Source organism: Ambystoma mexicanum, chromosome 2q, assembly GCF_040938575.1.
Source record: "Ambystoma mexicanum isolate Mex_15411 chromosome 2q, UKY_AmexF1_1, whole genome shotgun sequence".
NCBI classification, from domain to species: domain Eukaryota; kingdom Metazoa; phylum Chordata; class Amphibia; order Caudata; family Ambystomatidae; genus Ambystoma; species Ambystoma mexicanum.
In genome coordinates this window covers 611,572,152-611,579,171 of record NC_090924.1, presented here as the reverse complement: position 1 = coordinate 611,579,171, position 7,020 = coordinate 611,572,152, and positions in this window count along the sequence as shown.

The window sequence follows — 7,020 nt, the reverse complement described above, 5'->3', positions numbered from 1 at the left end:
ATTTCAAAGCAATCGGTGAAGAACTTCCAGAGATTTAAGATTTCGAACAAACGAACATTTACATTTGTATTTATATAGATTGTGTTTTTTGCCTCTACCTGATCTCTTTTTTTCTTGTAATGTTACAAATGTCGGTGGGCTTCTTGTTATACACTCGGGCTCTTCTATTGTTTTGCTGTTCTCCATATGCGGTTTAACTTTGATTTCCTGTTCATCCATTTCTTGTAGACTCTCATCATCGTGGACTGATAAGAGTAACAATGCTTCTTGATCGTCAGTCAATTATGTCACTTTCTTCCATGATTCCTATGTCTAAGCCTCTGATATATTCTCGCGCTTGTCCCTTTTGTTTATTCCCACCTTCTTGGTCTTTATCCACGTTGACCTTTTGTTCCATGGTCGCTGACACATTTTCGAAGGATTTTAAATTGCGAATAAACTTACGTGTTCCATCCTTCGTAGCACCTTTTTGATTTGGCAGGTTTTTTGTATTTTTGTTTGAATTTTCAGGTGCCATTTTTTGCTTTTTATTTTGTTTTTCTAAAGGCTGTTTAGCCCTGGCTCCCATATCCTTCTCTTTTAATTCCGTTGTGCTTTCTACGTTGAACAAAGGAAACAATTCTTTATTTTGGTTATGGGCGCCTGCTTCTTGGTCCTGACCTGTTGCATGGTTGGTTCTCTCCAGTTGGTTTGTCTGTCTTTGCTCATATCCATTTGAGAGTTCCATCTCGTCTCGCCTTTCAATGTTAGATGTCACTCTTCTGGTATCAACCTCTTTTTTATTTGTTTGCTCGTTGTTGCCTACCTTTTCTCTTTCTGGTTCTTGTGGGTCTTTATGCCCTATATCTTTTTTTCCGTTGATGTGCTTTTGTTCAGGGTCAAACCTTTTTGTTTACTAGGTTCAGATTTAAGCAGGGTAATGATATCACTGAAAAAATGAAAAAAAGCTCTTTTGTCATCACTTGCGTCTTCCTTTAAATATATAAGAGTCTTGAAGATAACGTTTTCAGAGTCCTTTTCTGGGGCCGTACTTTCTTTGGTGGCCTCAATATCATTTTCTACATATATTTATTTGTTTTGCATGAGGGCCAATAAGGTGTACTGATCTTTATAGTTTTCATGGATGGCCTCGTATAATTTGAGGAATGGGGCCAGTGTTATCGTCAGCATTGAGCCGACTGCCGCTTGCATGTTGGCACAGAATTCCACGTTGGTCCTATGATGTTCTGGGCCAGCTGCTTCTTGCCTGTTCTCCTCAACGTGCCTTTTTGTTGGAGCCGTTTTTGTTTGCTCCCTTCTTCTTCCTCCCCACTTTGTGAGTCCAATGTAGTTACGCCAAGATCCTCTTCTTGCAATTTTTCAACACTTGTAGCTGGGTTATGGAAGCTTAAGTGATTTTGATTGAGGGCTTATTCCTAGTGTTTGTACTTTCTACAAGGTATATGGCGCTGTTCTCCTCAGGTTTTTTTTTTTTTCCGGGGCCATTTCCAGTGTGGATTTATTTGCTTCCACTTCTCCAATGGTTCTTTTCACTCTCGCAGTGTGGGGCGTGGATGTTTTTGCTGGGTGTTTAAAGTCCATCCGTGCATCCTCCTCAGTATTTGTTTCACGGGGTGCTTGATTTTGACTCTCGTTTTGATTACCAATGTGTACTAAAAGGGCAATTCTGTTTTCAGTATTCAATGTTGCCATTTCGTTTGTTATTCCGCAAATATTTACATTTGTGCCCTTTATGATGTTTATGTTGTCGCTTTGCTCCAGCTCCGTCAGTTCATGGTGACAATCTGTCAGCTCACATCTCCCAGATGATAGAATAAGATCATGATCCAACACCTCAAATTCTGCTCACTGTATTTTAGAACCCTTTTTCATTATTTCCTGTCGTATGTCAAAATTTTGTTTTAATGAAACAAGTGGCTCTCTCTTTTTGAAGTGACATCTTATTGATTTTGCTTCTGTTAGCGAGTTCGCTCTTGATCTGTATTTTTGAGTAGGTATTTGTTTCTGTAGCAGGTTAACTCCGTGGTTCACGTAGTTTTTTTAATCATTTGCTTGTCTAGTGACAGTACTTTTATGGTCTTCTATGTGGGGGTTTGTTGACTTCCCTTTTCCATGACCTTTGTTTTTTCATTCTTCTGTGGACTGGGCTTACTTTTTTGTATGGTATTTGGTGAGTTTTGTGGCTTTGCAACTGCGCCTTTTCCATTTCCCAAGCAGTTGTTTGTTCCTTGGTTTGTCATCTGAATCTTTTTTGGGCTGGGAGGTCTCTCCACAGCGTCTTCATAGGCTGGGGAGTCAAGACTGTCTCGATAGGGGCTTGATCTCGATGTTTTTGTTCAAGCCTTTATTGTCCCTTGTTTGAAATGAAAGAAAGCCTCTTCACCAGGTGAGCAGAAGGGTTCTTCGCCTTCTGCCGCTGACCCTAATTCCTAAGGTGTCGGGTCTAGCCCGTTATTTCCATTTGCTACTTTGTTTTTCTCAGCGGACTTGCTCCTTGGCGCTGCCAGTACCTCACGCGCATGCGCGAGTCCCTCGCCTCGGCAGTCACGCCAACCGGAGGTTGCTGCAGGCAATCTCGATCAATCGCGCTGTGTGCCTCAGTATCTAGCAACGCACGCATATCAGGTAAGCGGGGAGATACGTGGGGGGAGGAAATGTCTCTAAGGACCATACACATGGCGGGCTGTGCAATGATCGCGCCTTTACACGTACCTTGTTCTTTGGGTCCGCCCATCGGAGAAGGAGAGGGGAGGGGGAGCTTAAGTCATGTTGCTGTTGGTTGGCCACAGGACTTGCTCGGCAAGCTCGATGTTCACATGCGGCCATCTTACACGCCTGTTTTAGTGCGGGCCTGCTCCTTGAGCTCCCCACTCCCTCCTCATGGACTCCGATTGGATCACCTGCAGCTGGCATTTTCGCTCGGCTCCGAGTCCGAGGGGCTTGTATGTTTTGTAAATTAGGCAAGTCCAATGAATTTCCATTTGGCTCCATGGCACCCCTCTGCAGCCCCTCTGCGCCCCCTCGTCGAACACTAGGCCAACACTCCGCGGACGCTCCATGTCAGGAGTGAAGCTTTTATTTGAGCAGGGTCCGCCTCCAGCAGCTATAATGGCAATGAAAGAGTTACTTAGCAACAGAGTAATGCACAGGTCCCAGGTCAGAAACAGTCATCCAACACTCTGCGGACGCTCCACGCCAGGAGTGAAGCTTTTATTGAAGCAAGGTCCGCCTCCAGCCTCCAGCAGCTACAATGGCAATGAAAGAGTTACTCAGCAACAGAGTAATGCACAGGTCCCAGGTCAGAAACACTCATCCAACACTTCACATTCTCTTGTCTCTGCATCTTTTTTATGTACGTCATTCTGGCTCTGTGTGACGTCACCAATCTGCTCTTTCATTGTTTCTCAATGGGAACCTTGATTCCAGGATTCTCCTTGGTATCGGTATTCTTACTGGTACTGCACATGTCTCACACTCTGGTTCCCAACATATAGGCAATATGGGCGAGATGGTTGAGGTGGGGGTACTCAGCTCCTTCTCTACACTATGATTGCGGAGGGAGGTTGACTCACCTTCTGCTTCCTGGCTGCCTTCAGCCACCTCTGCACTGCCAACAGCCCCCATATCAAGCTCCAAGCTGCACTTCTTCTCCCAAAGCGTCAGTGCAAGTGGTGGCACTGTCCCTCCACCGGTGGCCATGTTATCCTGCCTGTGCTGGGCCAGCTGTCGTCCATGTCCCGGGGGACGCGGGCAAATGCGGTGACCTTCTGGCTCACCAACTGCCACATGTTGGTGCAGCACTGGGCAGAGGTGTTACGCTGCCTCACAGCATACAGCTCCTCATGGTGGGCCACAACCGCATCCACCAGCTCTCCCTCTGTTCATTTTGGCTTTCTTAGCCGATCTTGTGCAGCTGTGCCCCTGATCCTCTCCTGGGACATTGTGTCTGTTTAGATAGAGTGGATGGCTGCTGGGGGCTCTGATCTTTGATGGATTGTGATTTTAAAAATGGCAGCTGCAGTGCTTCCCATTCCACCGGTGATATGCTAATAGCCCTGCCTGATTGCGCCGCCAGAGGACGGTACCGCTAATTGTGCTGAATTTTTCAGCCGTGGCAGTCTTTCGGTGCTGTTTCCGTCACCGCAATTAGCATTACCACCAGACCCCGATGCGTGTGTTTGTGTACTTGTGATACAGCGCTATTTGCGCCAGGGGCCCTGGTGGTAACGCTATTTCCGCTCGGCAGAAATAGCGCCCGCTTAGTGCCCAACTCGAGGCTTTCTCATGAGATTCACTTTACACACTTGGAAACTTGACTTTGCTGAGTTCACTCTATTGTTCTTCCTTTGGAAATATTGGGTCTCATATTTCCTTTCATTCACTCCACTTGCTCTTATCTGTGTTGCCGAAACGCCCCAGTGTACCAGAATCCCTCCTGAGGATTCATCGGTTTTCCGTGGTATGTTTCAGCTCACTTGCAGTAAACTGGAAGCAGCGCTTTGGATTCCCAATTCCACTTTACGGGCTCGCCGGCTTCGCTGATGGACTTCCACGTCTTCTGCGGTTCCCGCTTACCTGCCAAATGCTTTGTCTTGTTCGGGCAGAGCAGATACTGCTCTCCGGGTCCCGTGACCGTTGCAAAGTCACTCCACCTCCTCCTCTCACGGTCTCCACACAGCATACCGGCACCTACAGTCCTCCTTCTTTGGCCTTGTCCCTGAGCTGGCTGGTTCCACCATCCTCCCTGCAGCTTGTCAGTCCCTCAGTCAGCACAGAGTGGGAGAAACTTCCCCAGGCAGCGTCTCCCTCCTTCATGCTTGCTCACGGTTTTAAATGTCCCAGCACCTATCATATGTCGCAACCACTAGAGCACGTTCAGTGTTTGTTTCTGGTTCTGACTGATCCTCATTGTTCCATTGAGCCTCCTCGTCCCAGTACTTTCACATGTATGGGATTAACAGACAGTTCTTGATATTTTCTGTACAGAACATTGAAAAGTGTCAACAGTAGTCCCCATGGATTGTTGAAGGGAGCCATCACAATATGCCATCAAAGCTTAAGGAATGTAGGGGCTATCCCTAAAAGGAAAAAGGGGGATAGCATGTCTCATCTGATGATGTTGTGTTACTCCCCCTGGAGCTGCCTCCCCCATGTGGTCCTCCCTCATATAGCCACCCCCAGGGTCAGGATTAGGTAGCGGCTGCCATCCCCTGGCCACATGGGGAGAGGCTACTGCTGGGAAAGGAGTGGTGACATCATCAGATTCATCACAACTCTAGGAGGACTATTTAATTTTAAAGTCATCCCATTTGGACTCCATGGCACCCTTGCTACTTTCCAGCGACTAATCAGATTTTGCAACCATATTCCAGCTTTTGTGGCGCCTATCTGGATGACATAATCATTCATAGTCAGTCCTGGAAAGAGCATATGTTCCATCTTTATGAAATCACTAGAGGCCTGTGACGTGCCGGCCTAACCGCCAAACCCCACAAAATGCCACTTAGCCCAGTCGGCGGTGAAATACTTGGGATTTTTTGTGGGGAATTGATTGGTTCAACCCCAGTTAGAAAAGGTCTGTGCTGCCCAGGAAACACCGGCTCAAAAAAAACAAAAAAAGACCGAAGGGCCTTCTTAGGACTTACCGGTTATTACAGGAGTTTTTTTCCCCAATTACTCCGCCATCAACTCCTGCCTAACCGATAAGTTAAAGAATGCAGAGCCACACAAACGGCGTTAGCTGAAGGAAGACCAAGCCAGTTGTGACACCTTGATATCAATCCTATTTAGTAAACCAGTCTTAAAGGTCCCCAGTTGCAATAATGAGTTCATCCTTCAAACTGACGCTTCTAAGGTCGGGATAGGTGCATTATCATCTCAGGAATACGGTGGTGTGGAACATCCTGTTCTATATATCTGCCAGAAGTTAGTTCCTTGAGAGACAAAAATTATGCCACCATCGAATTAGAGGCATTAAAGGATAGTTCCGGGACTTTTTTTTTATTGTTCCTATGGTTCGGCCATGTGTTTTTAAGCATAAATCGGTAGATCGTAGAAAACTTTCCTATGGACCTTACCCGACTTTTCGTCCATTAACGCACTCGAAAACATCCGCCATTTTATGATAATCCTCTCACTTGCCGCATCGCCCTGGCTCACCTGCTTTTGCGGCACTAAATCAAATCCCCCGCCCCTGAAACAGACTTGATCAAAACATTCATATTCCCCGCCTCTATCCGTGACGTGACTGAGCTGCGTAGGCAAACGCGCCCAGGCGTCTTCTACGCGACTCCACACAGAACCAGGAAATCAACACAGATGAGCTCAAACAACACAGCGCGCCACAATTGGGAATATGAAACTGTGCTTTTAAATTAAACCGCAAGATTGTAAATTTGGTAAAGTACATTTATTTGACATCAAATGTTTTGAGAATATTCAGCGATTAGCATTTTTATTTGCTCACGTTCCAAAAAGTTCGTTTCGAGGCACACGATGTTCCTTTGCTGTACACAGGGTCTTAGATCATCTCACAATACAGCGCCACGATTCGGAATATGAAACAGTGGTTTAAAAGCAAACGGCAAGATTGTACATTTGGCAAAGTACATTTATTTGACATCAAATGTTTTGAGAATATTCAGCGATTTGCATTTTTATTTGCTCACGTTCCAAAAAGTTTGTTTCGAGGCACACGATGTTCCTTTGCTGTACACAGGGTCTTAGATCATCTCACAATACAGCGCCACAATTCGGAATATGAAACGGTGGTTTAAAAGCAAACGGCAAGATTGTACATTTGGCAAAGTACATTTATTTGACATCAAATGTTTTGAGAATATTCAGCGATTTGCATTTTTATTTGCTCTCGATCCAAAATATTTCGTCTTGAGGCAAGCGATGTTCGTGTGCAGTAGACAGGGTGTTGGTTTACGATAAAATAAGCTCTTCGGTCGCACTGATAATCGCATGGCTATTCCAACAACGAGGCACTAGGGCACCACAAGGGTCTGTATGTTG